General features: G+C 41.1%; 1 protein-coding gene across 2 annotated transcripts in view; it reads left to right on the top strand.

Annotated features, from left to right (window-relative positions):
• The window catches only part of atg4c (autophagy related 4C, cysteine peptidase), a 117,400-nt gene that overhangs the window by 24,398 nt on the left and 67,116 nt on the right, over positions 1-25,886 (top strand). For both annotated transcript variants that reach the window (XM_039735071.1, XM_039735070.1), the window contains exon 2: positions 15,703-15,805. The gene's annotated coding sequence lies outside the window, so the exon portion shown is untranslated. The remainder of the gene's footprint in view (positions 1-15,702; positions 15,806-25,886) is intronic.

The raw sequence follows: 25,886 nt of genomic DNA, 5'->3' as shown, positions 1-25,886 counted from the left end.
CTCAGTCATTTTCAATTGTGTTTAATGCATAGTTGTTTAAAAAAAAAAGCTAAACTGTGATTTGCAGTGAGTGCAAAAGTTGTAGCAATGAAACTAGTGGGTACTGGGCACAAAACTCAGTTTGTGATCTGCAGTGTTATGAAGAATACTGTAAATAATTCAGTTGTAGTTTAAGATACCTATGAACTGATAGTTTTTAAAATAGAGTGATGTGGAGCAGGGAGCTATCCCATCTGCTGAATGTTGTGAACAGTGGCTAATTGGGAGTACTGCCATGACCTTTACTGGAGTCAAAGTGTGAAAGCAATATTCTCATTAAATATGGGCCTCCTGGACAAGAAGGTTGTGTCACATGTTTGTTATATTTGCAAATACTGTGTTGTGATTTATCCATCCACTAGCAGAATACCCGCACTTCGCAGTGGAGAAGTAGTGTGATAAAGAAGTTAAGAAAAAGAAAAAGGAAACATTTTAAAAATAACGTAACATGATTGTCAATGTAATTGTTTTGTCATTGTTAGGAGTGTTGCTGTCATCAAGGATTTGATTATCATTATTTCTTTCAATCAGGTTCGTATTTGGAGGATGTGTTGTGTTGAAGTTACATTCTGTGTTTGTCAACCGTTGTAAAGATAACAGGTTTCATTCATCGTAGTGTTCACTACCCAAATCGGTACTCGTGAATCTAAGATGTTTAACAGGCATTCCCGGTCTTAAGTGGTGGATTTGCCTGCGAATATTTAGCAGCAGCGTGTCTATGAACTTAATTTAAACTTAAGCTTTACACCTTGCTTTCCTATTGATATGTCTACAAAGGCTTGTTCAGCTTCAGAGGGTTGTTCCTTTCTTACTGTATCAATAAGCAGCTCGTCTTCCTCTTTATCTGAGACATCACACTCTGCATGCACGGGTTTACCTTTCCCAGTCCTGCAAACTTTAGCGAAGTGGTTCAATTTATGACATTTTTTACACTGTCTTCCTTTAGATGGACATTGACTTTTTCCACTGTGTGATTTGTTTCTGCAGTAGCTGCACTTATGAATATGCTTGTATGCGTCACTCGCTTCATATTCTTTTGCTGCCTTCTCAATTGTGTAATGCGTTTTTTGTTCAGCGCTCTTTGGAGCTTTTGCTTGTTGTCTGCGCATCATGCTCACAGTCAGTTCACGTGAGCCGCTCGGAGTACATGTATCGAAGGTTCTCAGCTGTGGTTGTGCTATCTCGTGCGATCTTGCGATGTTCACTGCTTTATTTAATGTTAGCTCAGACCCAGCACTTAAAAGTTTCTCTCACACTTTCGCTGAGTTTGTGCCAAACATTATTCTATCCCTGACCATCTCATCTTCGTTTGCATAAGCACAGTCCTTTACCAGCAATTTTAACTCTGTTACAAAGTGATCAAAAGTCTCATTTATACCTTGCGTTTTCTCAATAAACTTGTATCTCGCGAATATCGTATTCATCTTAGGCATGACAAACGCCTCGTAGTGGCAGCGTGTCTATTGGATTGCAGCTGACGGACGGCCATATATGGGCAGGCACTCAATTATGTGGGAGGCGTGCGTCTGGGGGACGCAATATATGCAGGCAGCCAACTACGTGGGAGGCGTGATGATGAGTGACGCAACTCCGCCTCACACTGTGTCCAAGCTGCAGGCTATGGCTGTATACATGTACATAAGTAGAATTCAGTTATGACCGTTACGCATAGAATTTCGAAATGAAACCTGCTTAACTTTTGTAAGTAAGCTGTAAGGAATGAGCCTGCCAAATTTCAGCCTTCTACCTACACGGGAAGTTGGAGAATTAGTGATAAGTCAGTCAGTCAGTGAGGGCTTTGCCTTTTATTAGTATAGATTACCAACACCATTTAGTCCCTTCAGAACATTTTTTCATAATAATGCAAGGAACTTCTTTTTCGTTTTTTATCTGTAACTAGGGGGCTCTGGCCCCTGCTCGCTTCACTCGCCACCCCCCGGACAGGTGCTATGCACTAGCTACTTCTTGGCTGTGCCGCTGGCGTATGGGGATGTACAATTTAAACTGATTGTTATTTTCATGGGAATTGTTGCATATGCATAATAGAACTACCTATTTTACATTACAGCGATTAATTAATCATAGTAAAAATAGTAAAACATAATAATTTGAAAGAAAATTGTGTTTCATGTTGCGCTAGAGGTATTGCGTTTATATGTTTTTGATCTGTTTGGCTTTTTAAACTTACACTTTTACTGTTAAACTTCAGTAAAAACAATATTTGGAATTAACTTTTCGTCAGTGTTGCATTGAATTTTGATTCCATGTTTGGTGTTACATCGTGACAACGCAACATATAACTGCTCATGAGTGAATATCTTTTCTTTCTCTCTAAAAAATAAACTGACTTTTTCGAATGTTTGTCCCTGTGATTGTTAATTGTCATAGCAAAAGCTACTCTAACGGGAAACTGTAAACATTTTAATACGAATGGTATATCAAGATCTCCTTTGGTGTCTAATGTTATCCCCTGAAGATGTACTACATTACCTTTCTTGTCGCCTGTTAAAATTTTACATTTCAGAATTGTTCGACTAATTTTCAGTACAACTAGTCGTCATATTGCATAGCCCATCACTCAGACATAAATTATGCAATAACATTACGATACATCCTTCTTTCAACAGTAAATTGGCTGGTGGAAGACCAGACGGTGTTAACGCATGTAGATATTCCACAGGATATTGTAGGTTGATGTTTTGATCTTCTGCAACATCACCACCAACTGTTTTAGTACAGTCTATTGATACGCATTTAACCAATTTAATCGTAAAAATTTATAAGAGCTGAGAGCGCAGGAACTGTGTCTGACAAAGCATTCACACGAATGAGAGGTGAGAGGGGCATGGGCTGTTAACCTGTAATGGTTGAGAGGAGGACAGGACTTGAAAAAATCTCTTGGCAATAGTCTTGTCTTGTCTCAAGATTTTCTTTACTAATAGAGAGATGTTTCTTATCTGTTCTTAGTTTCCGATTGCTCATTAAGCTGCAGGCTATGGATACAGTACATCTATTAAAACAAACATCTACGATGACTTGCAGATGACTAGGAAAATACCAGCAGTCTAGTCATTCCTGGAGAGAAAATCCAGGTCTTGTGGTGCACTCAATGAAATCTTGTCTGATTTCGTAGGACACCTTTTTTCTTAATTGAGTCCTCCTCAGATAATGTACTATCTTTCATAGAATTCAGCAAAGCACGTAACTTCACTTCCTGTTGAGGTAGCTTTATAACGTCGCATTTTCAATTGGTAGGTTTGAATTATGACTTTAAATTTTTCCATTGTGGATTGTGTTCCATGTGCTCTGCAGTGAACTGGAGGCTCATCTATGGCAATTTCCACTTTTGAGCTTGGTGTTACTGAATTCAGAGATCTATAAACAACTACAGTTTGTTGTACTTTATGTGTATTTCTTGGGACCCTAAAACATCTGTTTGGGGCTCCTACTGGTGAACTAGACGAATGGGGACCTGTCATACATGCATATGATCTGTGTATTCATGGTTTATTCATAATTAATGCAAGAAAGGCCTGGTTCTAGTTCTACAATATCTATTGACATTATATCACTAACCACACTTCTCGCCTGAACTTAAAATCATCTTTTATTTATTTACCAGTAATGGCGCACTGCACGATAACATGCAGTGAATACACTTGACTTGAGCATTCCTAGTTTTCATCCTCTTTCTGCACGCTTATCATTCGTTTGCTCAGAGGTTGATGCGCTTGCTGCTCCCTGAGCAGCTCTTCTTTTCTCCACCCTGGCGGCCCGCTTCTTCTCTTCTTTCGTCGGCATCTCTTTGCATTAAATCTGAATAAGACAGTTTTTATGTTGCAATTAGTAGGTTCACTTTATTGTTTTACTTAAGCTGGCACTTAAGTCTTCAACCTGCCTCCAGAATGATTTAAGATAAAAAAGAGGTAGGGGAAGTGACGGCAAAGGGATAAGAACCAGGCCTGTACGCATGTGCCGCACAGCCACCCTGCTGGCGGCTGCCAAAAGTTGATTCTACAATAAAATAGAATAAAAATAAAAAGCGAAATAACCTTGGAGGTCAATCATCACCCCGAAAGCGGATAGTAGACAATAGGTCAAATGGTTGTAATTTTAAAATCTTGGACAGACAAACGAACAGCGACGGTAGCGTATTATATATAAAGATTTTTTTTGCTCCTGTAGCCGTGATTAAAGTTCTTTCTGTGTGGGAGTGGTCAAAAGCATGGCTTTATCCTTCAAAAAGCAGATGGAAGCTGCCTTAAAATGACCAATCCTCATCTGAAAATGTGTACAAAATAATCGACAGTAGAAATATCTGTCCACAAATATTTATTGACCTTACCAATAATGTTGAATAACCATTTGAACTCTATTTTGCAGTCTTGGCTAACTGCATACCTTATCCTTATACTGTACATACCCCAGAAATGGTGGGGAAAAGACAACACACTCAAAAATTAAGGAAAAGTAGCCGTGAGTTTTAATGATGTTTTAACTTCTTGAACCCACCAGCTGTCAAGGCGCAGTAAGGCAGCAAATCATCAGAGCAAGAGTTTCTAGTACAACAGGGAAAACCGGCGCAGAGACTCTTAATCTCTGGCACAGTGAGTTGATTTGAAGAAAAGGACCAAAGGCTGAGTAGCTTGATGAATTCCAATAAATTGGCACCATCCATCCATCCATCCATCCTCTTCCGCTCTCCAGGGTCGCGAGGGCAGCAGCTTGAGCAGAGATGCCCAGACTTCCCTCTCCCCGGCCACTTTTTTCCAGCTCTTTCGGGAGAATCCCAAGGCGTTCACAGGCCAGCCGGGAGACATAGTCCCTCCAGCGTGTTCTGGGTCTTCCCCTGGGCCTACTTCCAGTTGGACTTGCCCGGAAAAACCTCCCCAGGGAGGCTTCCAGGGGGCATCCTGATCAGATGCCCGAGCCACCTCATCTGATTCTTCTTGATGCAGAGGAGTAGCGGCTGTACTCTGAGCCCCTCCCCGATGACTGAGCTTTTCAGCCTATCTTTAAGGGAAAGCCCAGACACCCTGCGGAATAAACTCATTTCAGCCGCTTGTATTCGCGATCTCGTTCTTTTGGTCACTACCCATAGCTCATGACCATAGGTGAGGGTAGGAACGTAGATCGACTGGTGGATCGACTTACGGCTCAGCTCCTTTTTCACCACGACAGACCGATGCAGAGCCCGCATCACTGCGGATGCCGCACCGATCCACCTATCGATCTCACGGTCCATTCTTCCCTCACTCATGAACAAGACCCTGAGATACTTGAACTCCTCCACTTGGGGCAGGATCTCTCCCCCAACCCTGAGAGGGCACTCCACCCTTTTCTGACTGAGGACCATGGTCTCGGATTTGGAGGTGCTGATTCTCATCCCAGCCGCTTCACACTCCGCTGCAAACTGATCCAGAGAGGGCTGAAGATCACGGCCTGATGAAGCAAACAGGACAACATCATCTGCAAAAAGCAGTGACGCAATCCTGAGTCCACCAAACCGGACCCCCTCAACAACCTGGCTGCGCCTAGAAATTCTGTCAATAAAAGTTATGAACAGAATCTGTGACAAAGGGCAGCCCTGGCGGAGTCCAACTCTCACGGGGAAACAGGTTCAACTTACTGCCGGCAATGTGGACCAAGCTCTGACACCGGTTGTACAGAGACCGAACAGCTCTTATCAGGGGGTCCGGTATCCCATACTCCCAGGGCGCCCCCCCACAAGATTCCCAGAGGGACATGGTCGAATGCCACTTCCAAGTCCACAAAACACATGTAGACTGGTTGGGCAAACTCCCATGCACCCTCCAGGACTCTGCTAAGGGTGTAGAGCTGGTCCACTGTTCCACGATCAGGATGAAAACCACACTGTTCCTCCTGAATCCGAGGTTCGACTATTCGACGGACCCTCCTCTCCAGAACCCCCAAATAGACTTTTCCAGGGAGGCTGAGGAGTGTGAGCCCTCTGTAGTTGGCACACACCCTCCGGTCCCCATTTTTAAAGAGGGGTACCACCACCCCATTTTGTCTGATTGGACAAAATTGTTGGTACCCTTCAGTCAATGAAAGAAAAACTCAAAATGGTCACAGAAATAACTTTAATCTGACAAAAGTAATAATAAATAAAAATTCTATGAAATTTAACCAATGAAAGTCAGACATTGATTTTCAACCATGCTTCAACAGAATTATTTAAAAAAATCAACTCATGAAACAGGCCCAGACAAAAATGATGGTACCCCTAACTTAATATTTTGTTGCACAACTTTTTGAGGCAATCACTGCAATCAAACGATTCCTGTAACTGTCAATGAGACTTCTGCACTTCTCAGCAGGTATTTTGGCCCGCTCCTCATGAGCAAACTGCTCCAGTTGTCTCAGGTTTGAAGGGTGCCTTTTCCAGACGGCATGTTTCAGCTCTTTCCAAAGATGCTCAATAGGATTGAGGTCAGGGCTCATAGAAGGCCACTTTAGAATAGTCCAATGTTTTCCTCTTAGCCATTCTTGGGTGTTTTTAGCTGTGTGTTTTGGGTCATTGTCCTGTTGCAAGACCCATGACCTCTGACTGAGACCAAGCTTTCTGACACTGGCCAGCACATTTCTCTCTAGAATCCCTTGATAGTTTTGAGATTTCATTGTACCCTGCACAGATTCAAGACACCCTGTGCCAGATGCAGCAAAGCAGCCCCAGAACATAACAGAGCCTCCTCCATGTTTCACAGAAGGGACAGTGTTCTTTTCTTGATATGCTTCATTTTTCCGTCTGTGAACATAGAGCTGATGTGCCTTGTCAAAAAGTTCAATTTTTGTCTCATCTGTCCATAGGACATTCTCCCAGAATCTTATGATTTGTTTTCAACAATGGTGTCCTCCTTGGTCGTCTCCCATGAAGTCCACTTTGGCTCAAACAACGACGGATGGTGCGATCTGACACTGATGTTCCTTGAGCTTGAAGTTCACCTTGGATCTCTTTAGAAATTTTTCTGGGCTCTTTGTTACCATTCAGATTATCCGTCTCTTTGATTTGTCATCAATTTTCCTCCTGTGGCCACGTCCAGGGAGGTTGGCTACAGTCCCATGGATCTTAAATTTCTGAATAATATGTGCAACTGTAGTAACAGGAACATCAAGCTGCTTCGAGATGGTCTTATAGCCTTTACCTTTGACATGCTTGTCTATAATTTTCTTTCTAATCTCCTGAGACAACTCTTTCCTTCGCTTCCTCTGGTCCATGTTGAGTGTGGTACACACCATGTCACCAAACAACACAGTGACTACCTGGAGCCCTATATATAGGTCCACTGACTGATTACAAGATTGTAGACACCTGTGATGCTAATTAGTGGACACACCTTGGATTAACATGTCCCTTTGGTCACATTATTTTCAGTCTTTTCTAGGGGTACCATCATTTTTGTCCAGGCCTTTCATGAGTTTTTTTTTTTATTAATTCTGTTGAAGCATGGTTGAAAATCAATGTCTGACTTTTATTAGTTAAATTTCATAGAATTTTTATTTATTATTACTTTTGTCAGATTAAAGTTATTTCTGTGACCATTTTGAGTTTTTCTTTCATTGACTGAAGGGTACCAACAATTTTGTCCACGTGTGATCAATCACGTGTCATCAATTTGTTATAGACAGGCAGCCATTAGAATGTAGTGAATGCTGTTTTTATTTTCTTACTGATGTATTGCTTATACCAGGGGTCTCCAACTCCAGTCCTGGAGAACTACTGTGGCTGCAAGTTTTGAGTCTAACTCTTTTCTTAATTAGTTACCAGTTTTTGTTGCTAATTAACTATTTCCCTTTATTTTAATTGACTTTTCTTGAGACTCTGACTGCTGAATTGATTCTTTTTTCCTTAAACAGCACCAAAACATAAATTTGATGTGAAGTGAGCCAACAGATGACCATCTAAGTTGGGACCTCCGACTCCAACCAACTTCACTTCATTCAGTTTCTTAATTTGAAGCCAATTCTCGTTGCTAATTAAACCCGTTATTTAATTCCATGGTGCTCATTCTGCCATGCAGGCAGACATTTCCAAAGCTGTTGATTTTCTTTTTTAAGAGTGCTGTCAAAATGTTTTGTGGACCTGAGCAGATCAAGATTACTGAGGCCTTTCTTTATTTTCAGTTATTGTGTGATAGACGCAGGGTGGTGTTTATGTGTTGGTACATTTTGTGTCTTAATGTTGTTTGGTTGGTAATTAAGGAAAAAGAAATTATTAAGGAAAAAAGAAATAATTAAGGGCAAAGAGTTAATTAGCAGCAAAATCTGGTCACTAATTAAGAAAAGTGTTAGAATGAAAACCAGCAGGGACAGTAGCTCTCCAGGACTGGAGTTGTAGTCCCCTGGCTTCTAAAGTTCCTTCCAGTAAATCTTGCCGTTGCTCGAGGCATCGTTTTTTTGTCCCAGCTTTAGTCTGTGAAATTGTACCAAGTTCTTGGTCATATTAGTGAATCTTGCGCTTAACCATCACAGTGTTTAGATATTTACACTTCAAAAAGACTTTTTGTTACAGTTGCAAAAATGATTCTCACATAGTACCTGGATTTATTTTCGACTACATGCTAAATACCTTTATGAATACAGTGTATGTAAAAAAAACCTACATCCTCTTGGAAGGTTTCCCATTTTACTTGTTAGATACCATTGCAGTAGATTTAATTTGGCTTTTCATTCACAGATCAACAGAAAAGAAGACTCTTTAATGTCAAAGTGAAAAGATATCTGTGGAAAGTGGTGTAAATTAATTACAAATATAAAACACTAAATAATTGATCACATATTATGGGAGTGTCCTGGATTGACCATATTCTCACTTTCAAACTATTTATCTATACTAATAAAAGGCAAAGCCCTCACTGACTCACTCACTCACTCACTCACTCACTCACTCACTCATCACTAATTCTCCAACTTCCCGTGTAGGTAGAAGGCCGAAATTTGGCAGGCTCATTCCTTACAGCTTACTTACAAAAGTTGGGCAGGTTTCATTTCGAAATTCTACGCGTAATGGTCATAACTGGAACCTATTTTTCTCCATATACTGTAATGGACGTTAGCTCGATGGCCGTGGGAGGAGGAGCTGCGTGTGACATCATCACGCCTCCCACGTAATCACGTGAACTGACTGTGACCACAGTATGTAGAAAATATGTAGAAAAGAAGGAAGAGCTCCCAAAGAGCGCTGAAGAAAAACGACGAATACTTTATTCGCGAGATACAAGTTTAATGAGGAGACACGAGGTATAAACGAGACTTTGGATCACTTTGTAACGGAGTTAAAATTGCTGTAGTGAGAAACTTTTAAGTGCCGGGTCTTAGCTAACATTAAATAAAGCCGTGGACATCGTAACATCACACAAGAGAGCAGCTCACGTGAACTGACTGAACGCAGTACGAGTGATCACCTCCATGCATCAAACCTGTTCAAAAAACGCATTACACAATTGACAAGGTAGGAAAAGAAATGCTTCGAGTTGAGCTCCACAGCTAACACGGTCTTGCGGAAGCAACTTCGTCATGCTGCCACCAAATACTCGCAGAAAAATCCACAAGTTAATACACACACTGTCTCTAGAGTTTCTCCACACTCAATGTATTCGTCGCATCCCCTTTGTACCCTCTGATCTCCCATTTCAATTCAGATGCCTCCAATTTCCAGTAAGGCTCTGCTGCGCGATGACAAGTAATAAGTCTCAGGGACAGACCCAACAAAACGATGCCATTGATTTCAGGCAAGATTGCTTTTCTCCTGGACAACTATACGTTGCATTCTCAAGAGTGAGCTCGCGCAGCTTCATCATATTACAACCGGAGTGCAGCCAGAAACTTTTAAGTGCTGGGTCTTAGCTAACATTAAATAAAGCCGTGGACATCGCAACATCACACAAGAGAGCAGCTCACGTGAACTGACTGAACGCAGTACGAGTGATCACTACCATGCATCAAACCTCTTCATAAAACGCATTACACAATTGACAAGGTGATGGCTTTATATGTCGCCCGTTTATAAAACAGTAGAGAAGCTGTGTAAAGGCTGTTTCACAAAAAACCAGCGGAGTGTCTTATATGAGCAGGCAGTCAGCTAAAGAAGGGAATCAATAAATATCTATAATCGTAATAAACGAACAAAAAATAACGTACAAGCCGCGGATTAAATAAAGGAAATGGGTACCTGAACAGTAAAGTAAGTCTTGAATAGCTACACAATAACTATAAGAATCGTAATAAACGAACAATAAAACAGTACAGAACCGTGAAGCAAGGAGAAACGATGGCCTTATATGGCGTTCGTTTATAAAGCAGCGGAGAAGCTGTGTGAAGGCAGCTACACAAAAAAACAGCAGAGCGCCACACTCTGAATGTATTCCTGGCATCACCGTTATACCCTCTGATCTCCCATTTCAATTGAAATGCCTCAGATTTCCAGTAAGGCTCTGCTTCGCGATGACAATTAATAAGTCTCAGGGACACACCCTACAAAAGGTTGCCATTGATTTGAGGCAACATTGCTTTCCTCCTGGACAAAACTATACGTTGCATTCTCAAAAGTAATCTCAGTGCACAGCTTGGTCATATTACTTACATATTACAGACTGCTGAACTGACAACGTGGTATACAAAGAGATCCTTAACAGATAGTTATTGGTATATTTTCCCTCAGTTTAAAAGGGTTTTCTTTTCTTCTTAATAAACATTTAAAAGCAGTTCTTCGTCGCTGCGAAGCGCGAGGATTTTGCTATATACAGTTTATATATATATATATATATATATATATATGTAGATATATATGTATGTATGTGTGTGTGTGTGTATATATATATATATATATATATGTATATTTATCTGTATGTATGTATGTGTATATGTATATATGTATATGTGTGTGTATGTATGTATATGTATGTGTGTATATGTGTTGGTATGTGTATATATATGTATATATTAGCCATGTGTGCCCAACTAAGTTGCGCGTGTTAAAGTTGTCTGTGAAGGGCTCCCTGTTTAAACGTGGCTGCCAGTCGTGAACTGGGTCCTTCGTCGCACAGCATTATGATTTTTTATAAGGGAAACAAAATTAAAAAAGAAAACCCTTGGATATTGATTCGATAGGAACGGCCTACTCAGAATCACTGTTCGAATTGTAATTATGTGGTGGTGTGGGAGCATTTCTGTTTCTGTCCGTTCACAGTCCATCTCGTTTTCAGGACGCTGTCGTTTCCTCTCACGATGTCTTTCTCCAATCTCACAGGTTGCTTTGTGGCAATCCAAAGAGTAAGGCAATATACACGGAGCAATGGCTATAAAAGGGGGACACAGGTATCCAGGCTCTTTAAAGCATAAATAGAGATCACTTCACTGACATGTGAGCATGTACAACTGTGAGACGCGCAGCACTCGCCGGCTACAACGTAACAATAATAATTTCCGGGAACGTGCTGTTACGTTGTCATTCATTTTACCCACTGTCTTTCTTTCATTCATATGTTACGTAGGCGTACCTTTTATCTTCGGCAATCTCATTCTCTAACCAGGCCTCAGGAGCTAATCAGCGTAACACTGTCCATCACCCCTTTCCTTATTCCGGCACATTGCTGACATCCGTGAGTAACAACAACGTACTAAACTGGAAGGTGGTCTACGCATGCGTGGAATTCGCGTACAAAGAAAGATCAAGATCTAAATGAAGATCTTTTTAGTTAATTTAGAGCACAACACTTTGTTTAGTTTGAATGTCTGTGTTTTGAGGTGTGACTGGCGTACTACAGTCTTCAGTAGTATAAGCCTGGAGAAGATTCTTAATGCAATGCCTATGTTTTAGCTGTCTCTCTACTGCCATCTAGTGCTTTTTCTAATTCATTCGTTAACAAACAAAGATCAAGACCCAAATGAAGATTATATATAGAGATATGTAGATGTGTATGTATATATATATATATATATATATATATATATATAGATATGTGTATGTGTAGATATGTTTATATGTGTGTATGTTTATGTGTGTGTGTGTGTGAAAAACTATTTGCCCCCTTCCTGATTTCTTATTCTTTTGCATGTTTGTCACACAAAATGTTTCTGATCATCAAACACATTTAACCATTAGTCAAATATAACACAAGTAAACACAAAATGCAGTTTTTAAATGATGGTTTTATTATTTAGGGGGAAAAAAAATCCAAACCTACATGGCCCTGTGTGAAAAAGTAATTGCCCCCTTGTTCAAAAATAACCTAACTCTGGTGTATCACACCTGAGTTCAATTTCCGTAGCCACCCCAGGCCTGATTACTGCCACACCTGTTTCAATCAAGAAATCACTTAAATAGGAGCTGCCTGACACAGAGAAGTAGACCAAAAGCACCTCAAAAGCTAGACATCATGCCAAGATCAAAAGAAATTCAGGAACAAATGAGAACAGAAGTAATTGAGATCTATCAGTCTGCTAAAGGTTATAAAGCCATTTCTAAAGCTTTGGGACTCCAGCGAACCACAATGAGAGCCATTATCCACAAACGGCAAAAACATGGAACAGTGGTGAACCTTTCCAGGAGTGGCCGGCCGACCAAAATTACCCCAAGAGCGCAGAGACGACTCATCCGAGAGGTCACAAAAGACCCCAGGACAACGTCTGAAGAACTGCAGGCCTCACTTGCCTCAATTAAGGTCAGTGTTCACGACTCCTCCATAAGAAAGAGACTGGGCAAAAACGGCCTGCATGGCAGATTTCCAAGACGCAAACCACTGTTAAGCAAAAAGAACATTAGGGCTTGTCTCAATTTTGCTAAGAAACATCTCAATGATTGCCAAGACTTTTGGGAAAATACCTTGTGGACTGATGAGACAAAAGTTGAACTTTTAGGAAGGCAATTGTCCCGTTACATCTGGCGTAACAGGAACACAGCATTTCAGAAAAAGAACATCATACCAACAGTAAAATATGGTGGTGGTAGTGTGATGGTCTGGGGTTGTTTTGCTGCTTCAGGACCTGGAAAGCTTGCTGTGATAGATCGAACCATGAATTCTACTGTCTACCAAAAAATCCTGAAGGAGAATGTCCGGCCATCTGTTCGTCAACTCAAGCTGAAGCGATCTTGGGTGCTGCAACAGGACAATGACCCAAAACACACCAGCAAATCCACCTCTGAATGGCTGAAGAAAAACAAAATGAAGACTTTGGAGTGGCCTAGTCAAAGTCCTGACCTGAATCCAACTGAGATGCTATCTCATGACCTTATAAAGGCGGTTCATGCTAGAAAGCCCTCAAATAAAGCTGAATTACAACAATTCTGCAAAGATGAGTGGGCCAAAATTCCTCCAGAGCGCTGTAAAAGACTCACTGCAAGTTATGGCAAACGCTTGATTGCAGTTATTGCTGCTAAGGGTGGCCCAACCAGTTATTAGGTTCAGGGGGCAATTACTTTTCACACAGGGCCATGTAGGTTTGGATTTTTTCTCCCTAAATAATAAAACCATCATTTAAAAACTGCATTTTGTGTTTACTTGTGTTATATTTGACTAATGGTTAAATGTGTTTGATGATCAGAAACATTTTGTGTGACAAACATGCAAAAGAATAAGAAATCAGGAAGGGGGCAAATAGTTTTTCACACCACTGTGTGTGTATATATATATATATATAATATATATATATACTGCTCAAAAGAATTAAAGGAACACTTTTTAATCCGAGTATAGCATAAAGTCAATGAAACTTATGGGATATTAATCTGGTCAGTTAAGTAGCAGAGGGGGTTGTTAATCAGTTTCAGCTGCTGTGGTGTTAATGAAATTAACAACAGATGCACTAGAGGGGCAACAATGAGATGACCCCAAAACAGGAATGGTTTAACAGGTGGAGGCCACTGACATTTTTCCCTCCTCATCTTTTCTGACTGTTTCTTCACTAGTTTTGCATTTGGCTACAGTCAGTGTCACTACTGGTAGCATGAGGCGATACCTGGACCCTACAGAGGTTGCACAGGTAGTCCAACTTCTCCAGGATGGCACATCAATACGTGTCATTGCCAGAAGGTTTGCTGTGTCTCCCTGCACAGTCTCAAGGGCATGGAGGAGATTCTAGGAGACAAGCAGTTACTGTAGGAGAGCTGGAGAGGGCCATAGAAGGTCCATAACCCATCAGCAGGACCAGTATCTGCTCCTTTGGGCAAGGAGGAACAGGATGAGCACTGCCAGAGCCCTACAAAATGACCTCCAGCAGGCCACTGGTGTGAATGTCTCTGACTAAACAATCAGAAACAGACTTCATGAGGGTTGCCTGAGGGCCCAAATGTTTACTGCGCCCTGTGCTCACTGCACAGCACTGGGGAGCTCAATTGGCATTTGCCATAGAATACCAGAATTGGCAGGTCCACCACTGGCGTCCTGTGCTTTTCACAGATGAGAGCAGGTTCACCCTGAGTATATGTGAAAGACGTGAAAGGGTCAGGAGAAGCCGTGGAGAATATTATGTTGCCTGTAACATCGTTTAGCATGACTGGTTTGGTGGTGGGTCAGTGATGGTCTGGGGAGGCATATCCATGGAGCGACTCACAGACCTCTACAGGCTAGACAACGGCATCTTGACTGCCATTAGGTATCAGGATGAAATCCTTGGACCCATTGTCAGACCCTACGCTGGTGCAGTAGGTCCTGGTTTCCTCCTAATGCACGACAATGCCCGGCCTCATGTGGCAAGAGTATGCAGGCAGTACCTGGAGGATGAAGGAATTGAAACAATTGAATGACCTTCATGATCCCCTGACTTGAACCCAATAGAACATCTGTGGGACATTATGTTTCGGTCCATTAGGCGCCGCCAGGTTGCTCCTCAGACTGTACAACAGCTCAGGGATGCCCTCATACAGATCTGGGAGGAAATGCCACAAGACACCATCCGTCGTCTCATTAGGAGCATGCCCGGCGTTGTCAAGCATGCATACAAGCTCGTGGGGCCACACAAGATACTGAAAAGCATTTTGAGTAGCAGAAATTAAGTTTTTGAAAAAATGGACTAGCCTGCCACATCTTCATTTCACTCTGATTTTAGGGTGTCTACACAATTGAGCCCTCTGTAGGCAGAAAACTTTTATTTCCATTAAAAGACTTGGCATCCTTTTGTTCCTAAGACATTGCCCTGTCGTTATTTGTATAGATATCCAACTTCATATTGAGATCTGATGTATCTAATGTGTTTCTTTAAAGTGTTCCTTTAATTTTTGTGAGCAGTGTATATATATATGACAGCAACACTCATAACAGTGACAAAACAATTACATTGACAATCATGTTACGTTATTTTTAAAATGTTTCCTTTTCTTTTTCATAACTTCTTTAACACACTACTTCTCCGCTGCGAAGCGCGGGTATTTTGCTAGTTACATAGACAAGAACAGAGTGTTTCAAATCCACTCTATAGCCGTCACCCATAATTTACACACAAGTCGGAGAGAAGGTTTTCACTTGTATTCATGCATTATAGGTCACTGAAGTTTCCTCATTCCTCTTTAATGTCTTCTTTTTCAATTCAAATGCCATTTTTATGTCTTTTGTGTTTATTTTTGACACCTTTATTTATGTTGCTGTTGCTGGTAATTTAGTTTCTATGTACTGATGTATCTTCTTCTATGTTTGGTGTATTTTGTAGGTGGTCTCTCCAGCCCATCCCTGTCATGGGACATCCCTCAGTCCTATAAAGGCTGAGGAAAACCCACAGTCCTTTGCGGTTCATTGTAAATGTGCTGGTGTTGGTGAGTGTTTCTTGTGATTGCTATGCTTATTGTGTTTTACTGTATTTATGTGACCTTTTGCTCAAAGTTTTTTAACCATTCTTTGCATTTCATGTATTTGGATTATGTTTTTCCTTTGGGATTGTCTATTTTAAAGGCATTGCCTTTTGTATAAATAAATCTTTTCATTTATAATGATGATTCTTTGCCCTTTTTGGTGACTAGCTTGGTTATGACTGTTTCCCTCTCTGTTAGGCATTTTGGGATGTATTGTAATAATAATAATAATAATAATACAGAGTTCATAGCAATGTCAAAAGTGAAATAGATCTCCACAAAGTGGACTAAATTAATTACAAATGTAAAACACAACTTAACTGATCACACAAGTATTCAATCCTTTAATATCAGTCAGTCATTCTCCAACCCGCTATATCCTAACACAGGCTCACGGGGGTCTGCTGGAGCCAATCCCAGCCAGCACAGGGCGCATGGCAGGAACAAACCCCAGGCAGGGTGCCTACCTACCGCAGGGCACACACACACACCAAGCACACACTAGGGACAATTTAGAATCGGCAATGCACCCAACCTGCATGTCTTTGGACTGTGGGAGGAAACCCATACAGACACGGGGAGAACATGCAAACTCCATGCAGGGAGGACCCGGAAAGCGAACCCAGGTTTCCTTACTGTGAGGCAGCAGCACTACCACTGTGCCACCGTGCCGCCCATCTACAGTGGAAGAGACTGGAAAGTCTGGGCAGAAAACCCCGGTGGCCCAGGTGCTACACCAGTCACAGCTTTATGGAAGAGTGTGAATAAGAATGCACAGGTCACCTCGGCTAGAGTTTGTAGGAAGGCTAATGAGAGATGCTGAAGTTAGCTGGAAGACCAACATTGAGCTTATTAGCCATCTGTATCCTGCACTGGGTGCTAGCTCCCTTGCTGGAATAAGTTATTTGTAATTGCGGCATGCTGCATAACCTGAAACTATATACAGGCAGTCCCCAGGTTACGTACGAGATAGGGACTGTAGGTTTGTACTTAAGTTGAATTTGTATGTAAGTCGGAACAGGTCCATTATTTTAATAAATGCTACTAGCCAACCCGTTGCGTACCATAATCAGGCCGGTTTTTTAATGATTTTCAAGCACAGGGAGAAAATTAACATTTGAAAAATCGGTAATGTAATAAATCAGCAAGAAAAACAACATTGTAACCATGCATGAAAAGAACCATCACACAATCGTCCGTGATTGAAAACTGGCGGACCGCCATTGCTCATGTGTCCACCTCCAACTCGTCACTTGAGTTGTTGTCGTCTTTTCACAGTCCAGATGCACCTGTGACTCACGTAGACCTTCCGTGTTCCTGCAGGAGCATCTAAGAAGATGCATGTTTGTCGCGGATGCGAATTGCTGTATGTAGCGTGTAAAACAGTTTGGTATGGTGCACGCGGTTGTGCGTCGTAACCGAAAACTCAGTTTTTAAAGAATGCTTACTTCATTGTGTTTTAACCTCAGTTGTAAAGGATTGTTTTAAGGATCCCATGGGATACCCCTCGCAAACCATTTTACACGCTGCATATGGCGATTCACCTCCTCGTGAAACATGCCTCTATGAACAGTTAACGTAGCTCGGAGGTGCATGTAACCTCTACGACAAACGAATATAAATGACGGTGTTTTTTCTGTGTTGTCGCTTTCGAGTTGGTGGGTGTGGCTCTGCGAGTTGTCGTCGTTTCCAATGGTCTTGGAGTTGGTGGGCGTGGCTCCTTCCTGCGTGCGCCAAAGGTGTCTGTCTTGTCGGTGGCCTAGTGAACCCACGCCCCCTTCCGGCGTGCTTTCCATGGGTGTCTTGCCTTAGTGAATTATATATATATAGATTGTTGACCAACTATAACCAAGTGCTCTGCCCATGAATGATGGAGTTTCACCTCTCTCTGAACTTATTATTTCTGCTTTATTGTCAATGATGATGGTTTTTCTCTTCTTTACTGTATCACCATCACTTGCATCAGATTTGTGTTTCAGAGACGGGTGAAGACAAAAGGTTAAGATGAGCTCTTCTGCACAGCACTGTCCATGCTATCACAGCAGGAAGGCACCCGTCGTCAGCACGTCTGATGTACTGACAAGAGACAACTGGCCTCCATTCAGCCACAACCGGGTCACCGCTTGCAGCATTACCAGCCGCCCACCGAGAACAAACGTGGTAGCCGTGTGTGGTGGGCGGGCAGTGAAATGCTCCCCTCCGCTCCATCGAGCCTGCGTCCAGTCAGTAGCAGTAGCTGTGGGGGCGTGGTGAGCGGGCGGGCACCGAACTGCCACATCAAGCCTCCGTCCTGCACACGAGCGATAGCTGTGGCCCTGATGACTATGGATCACAGGTCACTGCTTGCTGTCAGGAGCCAACCGAGGGACACTACACTACACTACACTACACTGCGCGAGCAGTGAAATTGCCTCCATCCAGCCACCACTTGCAGTGTCCCCAGGCCCGAAGATGACAGAGCGGCAGTTACTGAGGTGCATGCGTCGCAGCTGCTGCCCCGTTCGTAAGTTGTAGGATATCTGTAACTTGGGAACTACCTGTAGATCTTTATGTATAATAAGCTACCATAGCTGTTCGTTTGTCTGTCCAGGATTTAAAATCACCTGTAGCTTGCAAACTGTTTGACCTATTGATCTGAAATTTGATACACATATACTATGTGACGTCTACTAACTGCTTTTGGGGTTATGATTGACCTCCAAGGTTACTCCTCTTTTTATTTTAATTTTATTTTATTTAAAAATCAACTCTCAGTTGAATCAAATTCTCTAAGTTTTAACGTGCAGAGAAGACGAAAGAAGAGAAGAAGCGGGCCACTAGGATAGAGAAACGAAGAGCTGCTAAGGAAGCAGCAAGTGCATCAAACTCTGAGCAAAGGAATTATAAATGTACAGAGAAAGAGGAGGAAAGCTAGGAATGCTTAAGTCAAGTGTATTCACTGCAAGTTATCGTGCAGTGCGCTGTTATTGGTATAATAAATAAAGGTGATACCCCTCCCTTAGTGATACGATGGTAAGAAATTTACATAGTAGAAATATCTTCGCTTTCTTTAATGACAGCTTACGCAGCATTATAGACAAAGAAAGCCATGACAGGAAACCAGTTCGGGAGTGGGGGCCTGATGTATAGAGTCTGCCATTTTCATTGCTTCGTTGGAAGGATTTTTCGGATTGGATGACATTATCTCCCATCCGTCCGTCGGCTTCAAAGGTGTGCCGGACATTGTTCCATGGTTTTATACGCTTTCTGTATGTGCAGGCCCCCACTTCGGTGAATCATGTCATTCCAGACAAAGGCAAAGAGAGGATGCAATTTCTTGCTGACTTTGACACACAGAAATAGTATACAGCTACAGTAGGTCCATAAATATTTTCTAGTTTTGGTTCTGTACATTACCACAATGAATTTTAAATGAAACAACTCAGGTGCAGTTGAAGTGCAGACTTTCAGCTTTAATTCAGTGGGTTGAACAAAAAGATTGCATAAAAATGTGAGGGAACTAAAGCATTTTTTAACACAATCCCTTTATTTCAGGGGCTCAAAAGTAATTGTACAAATTAAATAACTGGAAATAAAATGTTCATTTATAATACTTGGTTGAAAATCGTTTGCTGGCAATGACACCCTCAAGTGTTGAACTCCTGGACATCACCAGATGCTGGGTTTCCTCCTTTTTAATGCTCTGCCAGGCCTTTACTGCAGTGGCTTTCAGTTTCTGTTTGTTTGTGGGCCTTTCTGTCCGGAAGTTTAGTCTTCAACAAGTGAAATCCATGCTCAATTGGGTTAAGATCAGGTGACTGACTTGGCCATTCAAGAATTTTCCACTTCTTTGCTTTAATAAACTCCTGGGTTGCTTTGGCTGTATGTTTTGGGTCATTGTCCACCTGTATCATGAACCGCCACCCAATCAGTTTGACTGCATTTAGCTGGATTTGAGCAGACAGTATGTCTCTGAACACCTCAGAATTAATTTGGCTGCTTCTGTCCTGTGTCACATCATCAAGAAACACTAGTGTCCCAGTGCCACTGGCAGCCATGCACGCCCAAGCCATCACACTGCCTGACTCCACCGTGTTTTACAGATGATGTGGTATGCTTTGGATAATGAGCTGTTCCACGCCTTCTCCGTACTTTTTTCTTGCCATCATTCTGGTAGAGGTTGATCTTGGTTTCATCTGTCCAAAGAATGTTTTTCCAGAACTGTGCTGGCTTTTTTAGATGTTCTTTAGCCAAGTCCAATCTAGCCTTTCTATTCTTGAGGCTTATGAGTGGCTTGCACCTTACAGTGCACTAGTCACTGTCGCTCCTCCAAACCCGCAGACACCAGGTAAAAGTATTAGAACTAATTTTAATTTCTTCAATACTGTGCACAAAGCAACCTCCACAATACTCAATAATTAATAATAATAAATCAATACAATAAATCCTCCTCTCCTCCCAGCAGCTCTGTCACACTCCCTCCCAACTCCAGCTCGGCTGCTGGGTTTCCCACAGTCCTTTTTATAGTCCTTGACCTGGAAGTGCTTCTGTCAATGTGATTCCATAGCACTTCCTCGTCAGATGAAAACTCTTATTTTTCTTCATCCTGGAAGTACTGCATTTCTTCCGTCCCCGTTACGAGGGAGTACTTCTGAGTTATAATAGTACCTATAGAGGTACCTCGGTGTACGTCCTTAATCCGTTCCAGACCCTTTGACTTATACCAGACAAATTTTTTCCATAATAAATAAAGGGAAAATGATCAATCCGTTCCCATGAAAAAAAATTGTTATTGGCATATTATACATTGATGTGGTTGTATAAAATAATTTAAACACTGCTCAGTACTAAAATACATAAATAGAAAGGCAATTAGATGAAATAAATGAAAATTTAACCTCACTTTACTTTTTAATAGCATCTTTGTTTTTCACAAACATAGATACCATCGTTCTCGGCATACGTTATGCAGCAGTCATGTTCTGGATACGCATGCCACCTTCATACTTTTCAGCAATCATTTCAAATTTACGTGAAAAAACACAAAACCACGTGAAAATTCACAAAGAGTTATAGTGCAGGTTGTTCACTGAATGCTAACAACTGGGGTACTGACGCTCGTGGGCAGTCGTGGCTTTGTCTCGAGAGAGAGAGAGGTAAACAAGGGTAGTGTAGTGCTCTCTAGATTGAAGTAGCAACACACTCAGAATAACATTTCGAATGCTGCTTATTTTGAACCGTGTTTAACCAACTCTTCATACAGCGTGCCTTCCAAGTGCCACATTTGAGTACCAAGAAGAGTACTAATGACTAACAACAGAGATGAAGTCTGTACAGTTAATCAGCAGCTCTAGTCAGGGTGTGCTAAACTGAAGTAGTGAGTCTTCAGCCAGGATTTGAAAGCTGAGACCCAACGGCCATCTCTTATTGTAGCAGGCAGACCATTCCACAGTTTAGGGGCCCTGTAACTAAGCTCGACCTCCCTCTGTTATTTAATTAATTCTTGGAATCATAAGCAGACCTGCATCTTCAGATCTTAATGTGCGTTCTGGTTTGTAAGTCATGATAAGTTCAGATAAGTAAGCCGGACCTGGGCCATTTAAGGTTTTATATATTTAAAGGAGGATTTTGAAATCTGCCCTAAACTTAACCGGGATCCAGTGTAAGGATTTAAGAACTGGAGTTATGTGTTTGTATTTTCTTGTTCTTGTAATAATTCTTTGCAGCAGCATTTTAGATTAACTGGAAGCTGTAAAAAGAACAATTTGAACATCCAGTGAACACCGCATTGCAGTAGTCAATCCTACTAGAATCCTACTAATATGGTGACAGAATCTTTCCAGCCATTAATTGCAAGGCTCCCAGCATCTCCGATATCTTTCTAAGGGCAGGAGACCAGCTTGGCAGTAACAATGACAAGAAAAACTAAATAGATGAGGATGAGTAACAGTTAATAGTCCTTGTGTAACTTATGTTTAATACAACTTGCTAACAAACTGAGATGCAGTATACACAGCTAATCAGCAGCTCTAGTTAGAACTGATGTTGCAAATCTTCAGCCTAAGATTGAAGGAGCATTTCTTAGCAGGTAGATTGTTCTGCAGCTTTGGAGCCTTGTAGGTAGGTAAAACCTCAACTGCCTCCCACTGTTATTTTGTTAGTAGATTTTGAATCTTAATGCATGCTCAGGTTTATAGGTCATTTTAAATTCAGATAAGTAAGCCAGGCCTTGGCTGTTTAAGGCTTTATAAGCAAAACACAGGAATTTTTGCAGTCAGCTGTAAGCTTATGCAGAACTCGGTAGCCACATTTCCATTGCAGTTATATGCAAAATAGAAGCGACCCTTCTGAAAAGGCAACAAAACACAAATGCGAATTGTCTGTGTTTCCACTGAGTGATTTTATGCAAATAAAGTTTGTTTTATCACCTGAAATTGAAACAGCAACCGATATGTTGGGTGTTGGTTCTGTTATTTATTTCTTTTTTTTTTTAAATAAATTTTATTGATTTTATTGTAATCATTCCATACAAATAGATCAATTTTCACAAAATATAGGATAGAAAACAAATCAACCCCCACCCCTGAGAAAGAGAGCATGGCCAACGGAGTAAAACTTAAAGCTTATAAAAATACATAAATTGATGAGTTTGATAGGCGGATAAAGATAAATGGAGAAGAAAAAGAAATGGGAAGAGAATCTGCTTCCTCAGTGCTTTAACAGCTTATTCTAAAATATAATTGATTAGATCCTGCCAGGTTTTGAAAAAGTTCTGCACAGATCCTCTACCTGAGAATTTGATTTTTTCCAATTTCAAATAGTATATAACATCAGTTACCCACTGACTTAAAAGAGGAGAGTTAGGATTCTTTCAGTTTAGCAAAATAAGTCTGCATGCCAATAGTGTAGTAAAGGCAATCACAGTTTGTTTGTCCTTCTCCACTTTAAGCCCATCTGGAAGAACACCAAACACAGCTGTTAAAGGGTTAGGAGGGATTGTGACACCGAGGCTGTCTGAAAGGCACTTAAAATATATGACAAAATGATGTGAATTTGGTGCAGGCCCAAAACATGTGACCCAGTGAGGCTGGGACTTGATTGTAACGTTTGCAGGTTGAATCTTGCCCTAGAAACATTTTGGACAGTTTTAAGCGAGACAGATGTGCTCGATATATAATTTTGAGTTGAATAATTGTATGCTTTGCGCTTATGGAGCTTGAATGAATTATCTGCATTATTGCTGCCTTCCACTCCTTTTCTAATATGCTGAGTGAGAGATCTTTTTCCCATTGTCCTCTTGGATCTTTGAAAGGGAGGGACTATAAAATAATTTTATATATTGCAGAAATGCTGTCTGAGTCCTTGAAACTGAGCAATATTTTTTCCAGCATAGAGGAAGGTGCGAGATGAGGAAAATCGGGCAGGTTCTGTTTAACGAGGTTTCTAATTTGAAGATAGTGAAAGAAATGTGTTGCTGGAAAGTTAAATTTGGAATGTAATTGTTCATAGGATGCAAAGATGTTGTCTATATAAAGATCTCTAAGCAGTGTTTTCCAGATATTAAAAACTGCATATGTTTGCGAGGGTTGAAAAAGGTGGTTCTCATGCAGAGGTGCCACAGATAAAAAATTCTCCATCTTAAAATGCTTTCTACATTGGTTCCATATTCTGAGTGAGTGAAGCACAATTGGGTTATTAGTATATTGGCAATAACTTGGCATTTATTGGGGCACAAAGCAGGGAATATAAAGAAGTACTGCAGGATTTTATTTCTATTGCGGACCAAGCCTGTGTATGTTCATTTATATGTGTCCAGGTTTTTATAGCTTGTATGTTTGCTGCCCAGTAATAAAACTGAAAGTTAGGTAGAGCCATGCGACCTTCTGCCTTAGGTCTTTGTAGGGTCGCTCTTTGGATACGTGGATGTTTTAAGTTCCAAATAAATGAGATTATGGTTGAATCTAATTGCTTAAAGAACGATTTATTGATGTATATTGGAATGTTTTGAAATAAAAAGAGAAGCTTAGGAAGGATATTCATCTTAACAACGTTAATTCTTCCATCTATGCAAGTCTTGCTTAATTTTTTCCATACAGAGGGAATAATTTTGTTGATAAAGAGCTTTATGTTTACTTGTGAGGTTTACCCCTAGGTATTTAAACTGATCTGCAGTGATAAAAAGGAAGGTGTCCAATCTGATATTGTATGCTTGTGAATTCACTGGAAAGAGCACACTTTTATTCAAATTAATTCTGAGACCAGAGATCTTTTGAAATTCTGTAAGTGTTGTTAAGACTGCAGGCACAATATTTTCTGGGTCTGATATATACAGTACCATATCATCTGCATATAGAGAAATTTTCTGTTCAAGTCCTTCTCTGATAATTCCATTTATGTGGTAAGCATTTCGACATTGAGCTGCCTGTGGTTCAATGGCGATTGCAAATAGCAGTGGTGATAAGGGGCGTCCTTGTCTGGTACTTCGTTCTAGTTTAAAGTAGTCTGAAGAAATGTTGTTAATACAAACTGAAGGTTCTGGATTGGTATACAGTAGTTTGATCCATGGACAAATGTTCGGGCCAAACCCCAATTTCTCTAATGTAGTGAAAAGGTAGTTCAATTCAATCATGTCAAATGCTTTTATTGCATCCAACAATATCATCATCTCTGGGGTGTTTGACTTTGCTGGTGAATATAGTGCATTAAACAGGTGTTGAAAATTTGAAGGTAAAGGTCAGCCTTTATTAAATCTAGTTTGATCTTGTGATATTACTGAAGGCAGCACTTTCTCCATCCTTCTAGCTAGGATTTTTGAGAGTATCTTAACATCATTATTCAGAAGTAAAATTGGCCTGTATGATGCACATTGTTCTTATTTTGTTTAGGAAAGATGGTGATTAATGCTTGGCGAAATTTTTGAGATAGAATTTGATTGTCTCTAGCTTCTGTAAATGTTGCTAATAAGAGGAAAGCTAGCTGAGTGGAGAATTTCTTATGACATTCTACAGGGTAGCCATCAGGGTCTGCTGCTTTCCTGCTTTGAAATTACTTTATAGCATCTAGTAATTCTGATAGCACCAGAGGTTTATGCAGTTCCTCTGCACTAAAAGTATCTATTTGTGGTATCTGTAATGTATCCAGAAATACATTACATTGTGTGTTGTCTTCTTTAAACTCAGTATAATATAAGGATTTATAGTACAGTGGAACCTCTGTTCACAAACGTCTCGGCTTACGTACAACTCAGTTCATGACCAAAAAGTTTGCCAAACTTTTGCCTCGGTTCACGACCACACACACGGTATACGAACAAGCCAGTTTACCTTTCGGTTTGTGCATGCTGATGATTTCCGCACGTGTTGCATTGTTCTCGGTCAGACGTGCCTGCCTGCTGCTGAGAGAGAAAGAGCGAGCGAGCCACGTGCCTGCCTACCTGCTGGGGAGGGGGAGGGGAAGATTGCTGCATGTGTTTGCCTACCTGCCAGCCTGCCGGGGGGAGGATGGTTCACGTGCACATACGTGCCTGCCTTGATGCTGAGGGGGAGGGGGTTACAGCTCAGAGAGAAAGAGAGAGAGAGCGAGCTGCGTGCCTGCCTGGCTGGTTCATTTAAGCAGAGCCCTCCCTGTTCATTGTTCTCAGTCAGACGTGTGTCCTTTACCTGCGCTCTCTTTGTGCTCTACAGTATTTCGTGTGCTTTTGCAGTTAACTATGGCTTCTAAGCAAGTGAAGAGTGGTGAGAAGAAAGTTTTGAAGAAAATTGAAATCGAGGTAAAGAAAGAAATTATTGAAAAGTTTGAGTGTGGCGTTCATGTTACTGATCTTGCCGACGAGTACAAGAAGTCAAAATCTATGATTTCGACTATTCTAAAGCAGAAAGAATCTATTAAAGCAGCTGATATTGCAAAAGGAGGTACAGCGTTAACCAGGCAGAGGCTTCAAGTGCTGGAAGAGGTGGAAAAACTGTTTACCAGTTTACTCATTTACCAATTTGAGAACCCTCGTGCTTTCAAGATTAGATTTAGCTTGCTCTCTTTCTACTTTAATTTCTTACACACATACGCCTAT

This window comes from Polypterus senegalus, chromosome 14 (genome assembly GCF_016835505.1).
Source record: "Polypterus senegalus isolate Bchr_013 chromosome 14, ASM1683550v1, whole genome shotgun sequence".
NCBI lineage: Eukaryota > Metazoa > Chordata > Cladistia > Polypteriformes > Polypteridae > Polypterus > Polypterus senegalus.
The sequence above is the reverse complement of the archived record's forward strand: the minus strand, read 5'-3'. Positions and strand labels throughout refer to the sequence as shown.